At 43.5% G+C, this 12,859-nt stretch overlaps 1 protein-coding gene and 1 long non-coding RNA gene across 4 annotated transcripts in view; one reads left to right on the top strand and one right to left on the bottom strand.

Moving 5' to 3' along the window:
- The window catches only part of Cdyl (chromodomain Y like), a 145,133-nt gene that overhangs the window by 59,783 nt on the left and 72,491 nt on the right, over positions 1–12,859 (top strand). The gene's annotated exons all lie outside the window — the stretch shown is intronic.
- Positions 1,460–12,126, bottom strand: LOC131911215 (uncharacterized). Of its 2 annotated transcripts, XR_009379300.1 has the most exons (4): positions 12,030–12,126; positions 2,076–2,151; positions 1,837–1,984; positions 1,460–1,740 (listed from the first exon to the last, which is right to left on the bottom strand). It is a non-coding gene; the product is annotated as an uncharacterized LOC131911215 (long non-coding RNA). The 2 variants fall into 2 exon arrangements; XR_009379299.1 differs by having other exon boundaries at positions 1,460–1,984; positions 12,030–12,125.

Genomic DNA, 12,859 nt, shown 5'->3' with positions numbered 1-12,859 from the left:
AAAGTTATCACTACTGCGTGCCAACCATGCCCTCCTCACTCATAGTGACCCTGGTGGTATAACAGCCACCACGATGTTACCTTTTGGGTGGTAGCTCTCTGACTAGGAGTTTAGTACCTGTAAGAACAATATAGACGGTAATTAGAGATCATTTATTTCTTTCATGCAGCAAAGGCTGAGAGATGTAGCACAATCAAAATGTCAGTGTAAAGTGTGGTACTGAGAACAAATTATTTGTTCATAAAGTGCTTTTTCTAGGTGTGTATATTTGGTTCATATGGTGACACCTAGGTTAGCCCTCTAGGAGAGCCTCTTGGGCCTGAAAGACAACAAAGCAAAGCCTGTGGCGGGCTGTGGATAGAGCGGTGGTCGTGTATATATAGCCAGGCTGGAGGAGATACAGCTTTGGCCAGGTTGCACTCTGCTCCTGTTAGATCATGTGAGCAATATGTGATGCCTGCCTTTCTGTGGAGGTAGGGAAAACAGCACTTAAAATGATCACATTTAGAAACTTAGCATGCGTCAGGCATGGTGGCAGAGACCTGTGTAACTCTAACACTTGGGACACTGAGGCCAGGGGATTGAGAGTTCCTAGACTTCTTAGAAAGTTGCCACACCTCCTGATACATCATATGTTGTCTGAGGATCTGTTTCCATAGCAAAACTGTCACTTTGTCAACTGTATGAAGGTATGTTACCTTTGTGAGGTTACTCTTTAATGGAGTGAGTTAGAGATTTGCTTATTGGTACCCCTAGAAGCTACCCTCACCCTAGTACTGTTTTAACCTATGCCTTTAATGCTGCTGGGTACAAGCCGATTTGTTCTGTAGTTTTACTCAGTATACCTGAAATTCCTTGGTTACAAGGGTCTGATTCTGGCCAGGTTGTAAAGATCCATGACCAATAAAAACCAGCTTCTAACATAAAGTATGCATTCTCTATTAAGTCACAGTTGCCCATCCACGTACATGCGTAGCCCTGGTCATGAGTTTAAAGAGATTCCCAACTCCACTCTCTAGAATCCAGAAACAAGATAGCTGTCAAGAGTATTGCTTCCCTTTTCTTGAGTTACTGTGGATGCCTTTGTGGGCACTGACTTTAGTTTTCTAATAGTTCGTGTGGACAAACAGAACTCTCCAGGATGCAAACTAAGAGGTCCTCCACCTGGCATACAGCCAGAATGAAGGTTTTAGCTCTGAAAGACTCAAGGGAATTCTGCTGGTTTTTTCGTTTGTTTGTTTGAGCTTACTGTCTGGTTTGAGGCTATGAAATGGGCTTTAAGTCTGTGAATAAGGTATCAGCAGGTGACAACTGATTCCTCCAGCTTTTATTTTCTAGAAGAAAGTCATCCTTGCTTGCACTTAGAACCCTTAGTATTCTGGGAAACAGTGTTCTTTACAGCTGCCCTGTGAAATAACTATACTTGATTTAACAAGGAAACAAATTGAACTCAAACCTCTACCTTTGGGGCAGCTTGTTTAATAAATGTAAAGGCCTGCTGTGGATAACAGTGTGAGCTACATCTGTGATGATAGAGAAAATATCATGATAGCTCTTTAATTTGTTCATCTTTAGTTTGAAACTCCAAAGCTGTTTCCTCATAAATAGCTTAAAGAGATGGTGTTTATTCTCGAGCTTGTATAGGAAAGGTCTCATCAGTTGACCTGAAAACCTGGCAGTTCCTTCCTGGCTGCTCTTCAGCATGTCTTTTTGCAGGTAGACCATCTCCTGCCCCACTTCCTGGTTAAAAGAGAAAAGCAGTACATGATTTCTTGTTCCCTGGAGCAGAAATGAGGTCCTTTCATGCTCAAACGGAGGAATTCTCAGAGGCCTCACCAGCTAACCAGGAGGCTTCCTTGTCGTTTGCGTTCTGTCTCACCCTTCTCTACGCTAGCCCCACTTTGATGCACTTGGTTCCTGTTGCAAGATGGTGTTTCCCATGAGGCTGAGTGATGTCAAGTTTCTCCAAGTAAGCCGTTGTTTTCTACAAACGTATCAAAAGCAATCAAGAAAATAAACCACTTTTCTCAGATTTTTGTAGATCTGTAAAGCAGGTATTCAGGGCAGAAACTGACCTTAGTGCTTTCTGCCTCTTGTGGAATTCCATACAGTTTGCTAAGGCACAAGCAGGGACAGCTTGCTTGTGTATTCCTGAAAAGAAAAGACAGGGTCCAGTGAAAAGATTTGAAAATGACAGTGGCTAAGAAGATACCATTGTGGATTTTTTTTTTTTTTTTTATATTCTCAAATTGAAATATACTGAAACCCAAACCAATGTAATCTGGACCCAAATGCTATTAGTACAAAGCTTAGAATATCAAAGCTGAGCTAGAAGATCTTGCTTGGCAGCCCAGGAGGAAGAGAATCTCCTGAGAAGGACCAGCAGTGGGGCACTGAGTGTTGAGTCTCAGCAGCAATCCGAAGCACAAAGCTTCTGGACACCTTCCTAATGGAAGAGTTAGTTAGCTGAGAGCTGATGGGATCCAGGTAAAATAACCTCCACACAAGTACTGGGAATGTTTACCACTGATAGATGAATACTGAAAACCGGATCATCAAAGGATATTTGAGAGAGAGAAAGAAGAGAAAAAGAGGAAACCAGAGCCAGAAAGATGTGAGATACAAAGGATGACTAGTAAGCCAAGAAAGAGGCGGCAGCAATGTTTGAACAGCCAACATTAATGTTGATGAAATAAAATTTAAATGAAAAGTTTTATAGCATCAGGAAGAATCACAAGAATAATCTTTTATTTGGATAGGAGGAAGTACATTTAGATGTAATAACCGACAAGCATTATCTTAGTTACTTTTCTGTTGCTTGCTGATGAAAGGATGTATTGTGGCTAAGTCTCAGGATGCAGTCCATTGTGGCCGGAATATCAAGGTAGTGGGAACTGGAAGCAACTGTTCACATCAAACCCATAATTAGGAAACAGAACAGTGAATGCTTGTACTCAGTTCACTTTCTCTTTTTCATACAGTTGAGGATCCTAGCCCAGGGAATGGTGCCACCCACAGTGGGCAGATCTATCTTCCCACCTCAGTGAAGCTAATCAAGATAATCAGCCACAGGCATATCCACAGGCCCACTTCCTAGATGATTCTCAATCTCACCTTGACAATTGAGATTGTCACAAGCATATTAGAAGATTTAAGGGCAACCACTTAAAAGCGTGCAAATTGTGAAAAGGGAGAAAGAAATATACAAGAGTAAATAGAATCAGATCATCAAAATAAATGCAGATAACTTAATCACAATAACTAATGCCAGAGTGTCAGATACATGAAATAGAATTTTAAAGACGAGAAGACAAAAGGTGTTCATTGTTTAGTGGGCGTGAGCACATTTCTCCATGAAGATGAGGTTATTTTAACCTTGCTGCCTCTGGCTGCATTGCTTCAAAATACAGAAAGCCAAGTTGACATAAGTTCAGTTCTATAGTTGGTGGGAAATGTTCAAAGACTTCTTAAGTATTTAGAAGATTGCTCAGTGAGAAATTACAAAATTAGACAGTGGGCATAACTACAGTCTGAGCAGGGGGTTGTAGAGAGCTCTACCTCGAGTAAGTAGATTTTCAAGAAATTCTCCTCCTCCCCTCCCTTCCTCTCCTTCTCTCTTCTCTCCTTTTTTTTTCTTTCTTTTTTCTCTTTCTTAGATGGGGTCTCACTCTGTAGCCCTGGCTGACCTCGAACTCACAGAGAAACACCCACCTCTTCCTCCTAAGTGCTGGAATTAAAGGTGTGTGGCACCATGCCTGACAAGTACGTTCTTAATTTGTCCTTGTACTAGCCACAAAGCAGCAGACACCAAGAAAGACGAAATTCCTACTATGTTCTCTGATTGTTAGTTACTAGATTGGAAATGAATGTTTAATTAAGCGTTCTGGAAATTTGAACTCATTATCTGTGAGCTGTTGAGGAACTCACAAGGGAATTGGAGAACACCTAGAACTGAGTCACTGTTAGCCTTGTGTTTGAATTACAAATTAGAGGAAGAGCATCGGGAAAGTCAAAGAAAAAAAGGGTTCCAAAAATAAGAACAGAGAATAGTATTAGAAAATGAAAGCATAGATCCAGTTGAGAAGATACGAACTAAAACTTGCCCCTTTAAGAAAGAAGTGGAGGGCGAGAGAGTTGGGCTACACATTGGGAAGGAGAAGGAGTTCGTGTCTGTCTCCATCAAAGTCAACATGGCAGTTCACGGACACGACCTCCATGCCTGCACACCCACACACCACACGCCTCCAGACCCACAGAGTTCACTGGTGTCTTCTCCTCATTCCAAAGAGCGAATCACCCAGATTTCACCATTTCTCTTCCATTTTCAGACTAATAACAAAATTTGTATCACAAATAGAACAGTAAATGTACTCACACCCACACAGTCATCTCATGCTAACAGTCACATACGTTGTCATTTTGTATCTCATCTGTGATCTCACAGCTTTTCTTGGTGGTTTAGTTTGTTGTTTGGCGTGTGTTTTAAAGCAAAATCTGTTAGTTCTTCAGATGGTTTTTAGCTTGTTTTGACTAACCTATTTATTGTAACTTGAAAATACCCTAAAGTGGAGCAGCTACCACTCTGGGTACCACCCACTGAGTTCTGCGAAGGTAGAGAGCCACCTTCCGGCTTGCTTTCTTCATCACCTTGCTGGCTGGAGGCTGTTACTCACCACCACGACAGAACAAAGTCTGATGACGACAGCTGAAGGCTGGTTGTACCAGATCCACATGTTTAAAGAGAACAAGAAGAGAGACACAATAGGGGCTACAGAGAAGGAATGAGTGGCAGCGGAGAACCAAGAGAGTGGCATCCACCAGGCCACATTAGAACTGGGAGGGCAGGACTTTGGGTATATGGAGGAGTAAGTTGGGAAGTCCTTTGTACTGGGTTTTGGGGGATAATATGAAGCAGCGTTGCTGAAATCAGCCATTACAGGGCTCTGTCAAGTTGGGTAGATGATGATAGATTAAGGAATATGTATTCGTTAAAAACTGACTGTACTTGGGAAAGAACGGTGGAAATGAGCAGTAACTGACCGGAAGAGCATGCAGAAATACAAGGGGATATCTGGGAATGGAGTCTGCCCAAATGAGTACACAGAGCAGACCTTTGAGCCCAGTAGGGTCAGCCTCGTGAGGCTGATGCTAGAGAAGGCGCTTGCTTCCCTGCCAGTGTCTGAAACGTCTGTGCAGAAGTTGTGGAAATTTTGACTTCAGTCATAAATGTGCATGCTGTGTCCGCTTGGGTTTTGTGGACTGTACAACAGCCTTGCTGCATTTCACACAGGAGTGAGTTTTAGTTATTCCTCTGGTGGATGTGTTCATTCCTGTTAGCAGAAGATTGGGTTCTTAAACAACAAACTAACAGCTTATAATTGATGAGAACATTTTTAATTAAACCCAATGGGTGAGATCTACAAATGTTTCTTCTATGAAGAGCCTACCTTGTGCCTGGTATATTCTGTACTTGGTTTAGTTTGGGTGTGCTTAGGGATTTGTATTATATTCTTTGCTGTTTTTTTTTTTTTTAATTGCTGTAAATTACAAAATGTAAAATACTTGGCTAAAGCACCTTAGAGGAGATTGACTGGGACTCACAGTTTAACAGAACACAGTCAGTCAGGACAAGGAGGCGTGGGGAGCTACTTATTGCTGTGGCAGAGGGAACCTGCTCAGAGTTCTGCAGTTCAGGAAGTAGGGCTTGGGTATAAGCCTTAAAGCTGACTCCCTCAGCCACCAGCTGGTCCAAACACATGAGCCTGTCCATGACTTTTATGTCCAAGTCATTACAGGGCTAGATGTTTTGCTGATGAAACATGAGGTTTAAAAGTGAGTATTTTAGTAAGAGTTTAACAAATTTAAGACAAATTCAGATAAACTGTAGTTTCTAACTTTTCAGTGGTCTTGTGAAAATAGAACTAAACAGAAAATTCTCAGCCTCAGAATTCCTATTTGTCTATTTTTAGCACCCCCACAGTTCATCTTTGTCTCTATCCATTTAATAAAGCCAGGCTGTACAGCACAGTACCAGTCATTCAGTTTCACAACAGGAATTTCTTTATATGACTTCTCCAAGCTTCCCATTTAGCAGGTTTGGTTTGTGTGGCCTGTGAGAAATAGCAAATGCATTATTCTGTTCTCAGGCCTCTGAAGAGGAATACAGTCGTGAAGTGAGTTTGCATAGTTGTTCTGACAGTTGTGCTGTGTGGAGAAGTTCTGTTTCCCCCCATGTGTACAATACACACATACAGATTTGATTCAGTTTGGGCTCTGGCGAGTATGTGAGCAGCAAACACGTTCGTTTGGCCCATTCTGCATGTATTCAGAACAAAAACCCCTGGAAAAGTAGCTTATTAGCAACTTCTTTTCAGCAACGTTGATTTTAAAATCTTTTAAAACTCATTTTGATGTGGGTAAACCTCTTAAGAAAAAGTGAATAGGGCTGGCAGGATAGTTCAATGGGTAAACTCATTTGCTGCCAACTATGACAGACAGCCCGAGTTTGAGTTTTAAAATGGGTAGATAATAATAAAACAAGTGTCAGAACGTTAGCAAGAAAGATCTACTTAATCTCTTTATTCATAGAGAATTCTTGATCTTTCTGAGATGGAGAGAACTACAATGTATAGTGTCCTCATGTCCTCTCTTGCGTGTTCTGAGTAATCATTTTATTGCTGTCCATCTAGTGCTTGCATGGCAGGGGAGAAGTATGATTAGACAGCACTGTGATGAGCAGTGCTAATAACTTAAGCTTTAAACTTTCTCCTTTGTCTTTGTTGTGAAAGCTACCTTAATATTCAACACTTGGGAAAATACGGCTAGTAAACTTCTGCCTTAATTCTGCCAATCTGCTTTAAGAATAGACTGGGTGGATACCACTAGTACAGAATCCTGTTATCAGGAAGTAACAGATGAGGTGCGTTGTGGTGCTTGTAAGAGCCTGGGTCGAGATGGTTGAGTGGGAACAGACAGGGGATGCAGTCACCTGCAGCACAGCCATGTAGAGTTCTTCTCTCACCTGCTCACTCACTGTCCTGCTCTCTCACCTGACTGAACCTGTGCGCATGTGGGTGTCTTCCAGTTACTCCTTAGATTCCTTAGCTGAGTCCCCCTAACAAAGAAGGCTGCTTTAAAGCCTTTCATGCTCCCAGTAAGATTGCAGCACTCTGTAAAATATGCAACTCAGGCAGCCTCCACAGTCAAAGATGTTCCCTCACACCCTGGTAAGCCTTACACTGGGTGAGATTAAATGGTATTCATGCTTACTGGTGGTTTGTTTTCTTTTATGAATTGCTTAGAACTTGTCCCACACTCAGTTTGTAGCGTTGGCCCTATTGATGTGGAAGATAAAATCACGTAGTATGAATTTTCTTCTTATGCACAGCATCTCTGTCTGATTTTGTGGTGGCTCTTTTGTGTGTGTGCGCACATGTTTAGTGTCGGCATTGGGATCGGTAGGCTCTGCTTCTCCAGCACTTAGGCCTTTGGAACTGTTATGCTGGCTTCCTCACGGGAAGCCCTGTTGCGCAGCTGTGGGCTGCTGTGCACCCAGCGGCCATTTTAGCTTCTATTGGCCAGAAGCTCTTCTTCTGCCAAGAACCATGTAGATGATCTTCTGTTGTGCAGTGGGCTATATGAGATACAGTTGAAAACACATAGATCTTAGATGTATAGAATCTTAACAGATGTAGGCACCTGTATAACTCCCCTCTGCTAGACACAGGGACCATTTCCACCCATGAAACTAACTCGCTTGTGTCCTTTCATTGCCTCCGCCACACACCAGCTTTGTCCATCTTCTTGGTTCATATCAATTCTGTCATGTAGCATTTCACTGCTGAACAGACAAGTTTTAGTCTCAATCTTGTCATGAGTCAGTAGGAGTCCTGTGCTCTTAACAAACACCCACAGTCAATCAACTTACTGGGAAGAAAGATTGGTTTTGGTTAAGGGTTTCAGAGATTTAAGCCCATGTTGCTTGACTCCATTGCCTTTGAGCCTGTAGTGGAGGCAGGCAGTGGAGGTAGGAGCAGGTAACGGAGGTCACCTCATCGCGTCCTGGAAGCAGAGATTAGAACAGGCTGGGCTTCTCAATGTCCCCTTCAAGGACATACTCTCAATGACTTCACTTACTCCTACCAGCTAGAGTTCACCTTGTACAGTTGCTACTACTACCTCCCACTAGCAGGCGACTAAGCCTGTAAAACATGTTTAGTGGCATAATTGTTAAGCCCCTTTACACGTTTCTTTATAAAGACAGAACTAACTTTGTCTTGTTTAACGCTTTGCTAGAAAAGACAGTGCATTTCATTGACATTTCTCAGAGAGGGTCTGGTGGTGTCATACTGTGTTTGTATCAGGGTTCTTGTCCCCCACCCCCCTTCAGACATTGAAACATAATCCCCATGCCAGTACTGTTAGTCAGTATTGGAGGTCATGGGGGCTCTACCAGGTGACTTGTGACTTCATAAAAGGCCCCAGAGTTTGCCAGTACCTTCTACTCTGAGATCACACAAACATTCCCATCTGGGAGGATTGCTCCCCATTAGACACTTCAGTCTGCTTGCACCTTGACTGTGAACAGTAAAGTTCTATTGTTCATAAATAGTATAAGCAGCCCCAAACAGGCAAACACAGGTTGGTATTGAGCTCAGTGTTTTACATCTGTTCCCCCCACCTTGTGCTTGTGAGACTTTTAAATTTTGATGAAGAATCTATTTTCTTCTTCCTTTCATGACTATGCTTTTTGTGACTCAAGAGACCTTTATCTCTTCCCACACCACAAGGATGGTTTCTCGTGTTTGGTCTAAATGCTTCATGTTTTAGATTTTATTACTGGCCTACAATGTATTTTTTACTAACTTGATAACGAGGTTTGTGGCTCCATTTTATTTTATTTTTTTTAGCAAATGGATATATCCAATATTCTGGTATCTTTTCATTTTGTGGTTACAGGGTCTCATGTAGCCCAGGCTGGCCTTGGAGGAACAAAACATGTAACTGAAGATAAACTTCTTACTCTCTTGCCTCCTTCTCCTGGGTTCTGGGATTACAGGCCAGCTTTATGGTGGCTGAGGATTAGATCCAGGGCTCGGTGCATGCTAGCAAGCACTCTACCAACTAAGCTTTGTTCCAGGTCTCCCAGTCCCATTTATCAAGAAAGTTTGATCAAGTGGGTTATGAAGGCCTTTATAATCAGCAGAATCAGTGTGTGTCTGTGTGGATGGGTGTCTTTCCCATTACATTCCCTTACATTTCACTGACCGTGACTGTTATCCCCACACTCCCTTGGCAGGATAACTATTATTACCCAGCCACCTGTCTATCTGATATTGCTGTCTCTCTACTCCAAATCTCCCAGGTGTTGTGATCCTCGGACCCGCCTTCCCTCTTTGGAGTAGCCAGTTTGGAATGGACAGCTGACTCAGATGGAAAGAGTGTAGGGGAGCCTCTGGGGCTCAGTGGGAAGTGCCACACTGAAGACCTGGGTAGCTGGCCCTAGTAGCATCCTGCCTTTATGTGACAAAGTGGCACACCTAAGCAGAGCTGCGCGTGGGGGGTGGGGGGGAGGTGGGGGGTGGGGGGGGGAGGTGAGGGCCCAGTCCACAGTGCCCTTGCCTGGGTTGCCGATGGTTTAGGTAAGCTGCAAACTGTGGTGTTTCCTAGCTGCTTCTCTGTAGCTTCATAGCCATTGTATTAGTCAGGCCTCTCTCTCTCTCTCTCTCTCTCTCTCTCTCTCTCTCTCTCTCTCTCGATAGAAAGATTAGACTTATAGATAGAGATATAGATATAAAAAGATATAGATATAAATTTCATATATATGTGGAATTTATTGGAATGAATTACAGGCTGCAGTCCAAATAATCCAACAATGGCTAGCTGTAGCTTTGAATGGAAAGCCCAAGAATCTAGTAGTTGCTCAGTCTCATGAGGCTGGATGTCTCAGCCGGTCTTCTGTATACACTGGAATCCAATGCCAGTGAAGTAATGGATGTGCTCATAAGCCACAGGCAAGCAGGCAAAGAATAAAACGTTCCTTCTTCCATGTCCTTACATAGGCATTCAGCAGATATAGCCCAGATTGAAGGTGTGTCTTCCTACCTCAAGGTCTGGTTTAAAGGCCTGTGTCTTCCAGCCTCAAGATCCAGATCACAGGTGTGGCCTCCATTTCTGGATTGCAGTTCATTCCACATATAATCAAGTTTATAACCAAGAATAGCCAGCACAGCCATCGAATACAAATAGAACATGGCTCTTCTGCTCTTGGACGGAAGTCAAGGATCCTCACAGTTCTCTCTTGTGAATCTTGTTGCATTTGAGCTAGTCTCTACAGTTGGCCATCTTTTGTTCTGTTGCTTAGAAAACCACAGATGGCAGTGTAAAGTCACACTTCTTTCAGCTTGTAGAGTTGTTGGGGTCACTCATGGATGTCCCAGGTCAGGACCAAGCTGCTCTGGGCCTCAGTGCTGCAGAGACTGACAGAATGGCCAAGTGGCTTCCCTTCTGCCCTACTACACAGAACTGACCATGGACACCTGGAAATGCCATCCATTTACAACTAGCGTTTAGTCACCCCAGAGAAAGGATGGTGCCACCTGGCAGGTCCGGTGGACAACCGGAGAAGGGGACTGTTGCCAGACAGCCCCTCCAAATAAGGAACGAGCTCCCATAATTTGAAACAAACCGTTTATCGTAAGCGGTGCAGAAGCACTGTTGGGGGCAGTCAGCGTGGGTCTCAGTGACACAGTGCCTCCCAGAGCCAGTGTGCATGCTTGGGCTGTACCTCCTGTGTGAAGGCCAGGTGTTAGCTCATCTCCCTCTCAGAGTGTGATGACTTTCATCTTAGGGTTGAGACTAGAGCCTCAGCTGCTCACAGAGATGTTATCAGAAGACCATGCAGCCTTCGTGATGCAGTGAGAATCTCTCCAAAATGAAATTCCATTGGTAATTGGATCAGCTCTGGAGGGATCATTGACATGGCTGTGCATTAGCTTCCTATGGGCCCTCACCCTGCATGAGCCCTGGATGTTCATGTTCACGTTCACAGAGTGGCAGGATCTTCCTCCTGTACCCCTTTTGAAATGACCTTGTCCCTGGAAGATACTCTGTCAACCTTGACATGCTGGCCAGGGTTTTATGACAGAACACTTTGTATTTCCTCATTCAGGCCACAACAGGGTCCTTGGTAACACTAAAGCAGCCAAAAATAAATGTCAGCTGAGTGAATGAATCCTGTTTCCCTGCTACTTGAGATCTTTATGCAGCCCGTCAGACACAATTAAGAGGCATGTTTTTTTGGGTGGATTCTAATTTTCATTTGGGTTTTTCCAGTCTGAAGAAATTCCTCAGTATTTCTTGTATAGAAGATCCCCATTAACAGACTCTGCCTTTATCTGGAAATTTGTAGCACAGTCTCATGTTCACAACAAGAAGTACAGACAGTTGTTTTGAGGAGAGAGTAGAGATGTTCCATACAGGGCTTGGAAAGGGACTGCAGCCTCCTTCCTCCTTTATCAGCAGACTACAGCAAAGTGGTACATTGTTGAAAGTCATAGATGTGCATTCAGACAGCCCATAGCTGAGGGCCAGCATTCTGTCTGGCAGTATACTAGCAAGGCAGCCCATTGTGGTGTCAGATAGAGTGGTTTCTGAAGTTCTATACTAGTTCATCCCCCCCTACTCCCACCCCCTTCCCAGATGCTGACATGCTCTGGCTTCTTCCCCCCACTAATATCTGTAGCTCTACCCATTATAGAACTTCATATTTCTGGATTCATAAATACATACAGTAAGTATAGACTCGTGTGTAATTGTCTTATTATGTCTATAGCACACAGAAGTGTAGTATGTTTCAGTCAATGTGCCCACAAATAGAGCAGTGTAATACGTGAAGCCCACAACGACACCCCCAAACAACAAAACATGGCAGGGAAAGTGGCATCACCAATAACAGAGGACCCGATTAGGGTTTAAATAGAAGATGTGTTGTCCCCCTCTGAAAAGACTTGACGATTTAAAGCCAGTACCTTGAATGTGCTGTACCACTTGGTTCTGCTGTCCGTTATTCCTGATGAGAAGTCAGTTGGGAGCATTACTGGAATTCTCTCTTCCGGAGTCATTTCTTTGCCTTTGTTTGCAGAATGATAGCTTGGATGTGTCTGGAGTCATCCCACTTGTAATTCGTTGCATTTTCTGGTTGCATATGCTACTCATAAAGAAACTGTCTCTTTTCCTGCTCTCTGCTACGCTGTGGTTCTTGGACCCTGAGTTAAGTTCTCACTAGGAAACCTCTGTGGGTCTCTACAAATCCTTAAGGGCTCAGTCATTTTTTCCCCCATTGGTACATCGTGTCTGCTGACAACGGTGTCTTCTGACTTAGCCTTTTGGTCTTTTATTCAAGGGCACTTTTGCTGGGGGTTCCCCACACTGTGCAGCTAGCCAAATGTGGTCTAGGGGGTCTTATAGATTGACTCTCCTGGGACAAAGATGTCTGAACCACTACTCAGGTGTAACCTCTGATCTTTGCAGCTCATTCCACTTGACCTTTCGCTCCCTCTCATCAGGGAATTTACATCTTCGCTTTATTTATTCAGAGACTTCAAAACAAAACAGCTTTGCTACTTTAGAGGGGTGATGTCTACTGTGCCCTTTGCTCTTTAGGCGTTTTCAGATCTGGGTCCTGAGATGGCAGCTCTTTGCTTCAGGGTTATGCAAGTGTATGACCTGTGTGGCTCCATAGAGAAGGTATCTTTCAAACTTAGCCTGCCCAGCACCATACACATGTCACCCATGTACCTTATTTTGCTGATTTTCAGTGTTCTTCCTCTGTAATGAGCCATAGCCATTGGTGAGTCAC

This window comes from Peromyscus eremicus, chromosome 5 (assembly GCF_949786415.1).
Source record: "Peromyscus eremicus chromosome 5, PerEre_H2_v1, whole genome shotgun sequence".
NCBI classification, from domain to species: domain Eukaryota; kingdom Metazoa; phylum Chordata; class Mammalia; order Rodentia; family Cricetidae; genus Peromyscus; species Peromyscus eremicus.
This window is presented reverse-complemented; position numbering and strand designations above follow the sequence as displayed.